Genomic DNA, 243 nt, shown 5'->3' with positions numbered 1-243 from the left:
TTTACATGTAAAAAATAAAAATAATCCCATGCTTGTCATCCTTTCGCTAATTCAGAACAACATGGTACAGGGAGCAAAAGGGCAGAGCTTAGCAGTGATTCCACAAATTGGAGTGAACAGCCCTGCTAGATACTTATTTTGGCTACAAACATTAAAGGCGCCATTTTGTCTATTAGCACAGGAACAAGCACAGTATGTTACAGCCAGATACATAAGATCAGTAGCAGTCCAATATGTGGCAGG

The 243-nt window shown here is 39.9% G+C and overlaps 1 protein-coding gene across 12 annotated transcripts in view; it reads right to left on the bottom strand.

Annotated features, from left to right (window-relative positions):
* Positions 1-243, bottom strand: part of DGKH (diacylglycerol kinase eta) — a 110182-nt gene that overhangs the window by 54467 nt on the left and 55472 nt on the right. The gene's annotated exons all lie outside the window — the stretch shown is intronic.

This window comes from Alligator sinensis, unplaced genomic scaffold, assembly GCF_000455745.1.
Source record: "Alligator sinensis unplaced genomic scaffold, ASM45574v1 scaffold59_1, whole genome shotgun sequence".
In the NCBI taxonomy this organism is placed as follows: Eukaryota; Metazoa; Chordata; order Crocodylia; family Alligatoridae; genus Alligator; species Alligator sinensis.
The sequence above is the reverse complement of the archived record's forward strand: the minus strand, read 5'-3'. Positions and strand labels throughout refer to the sequence as shown.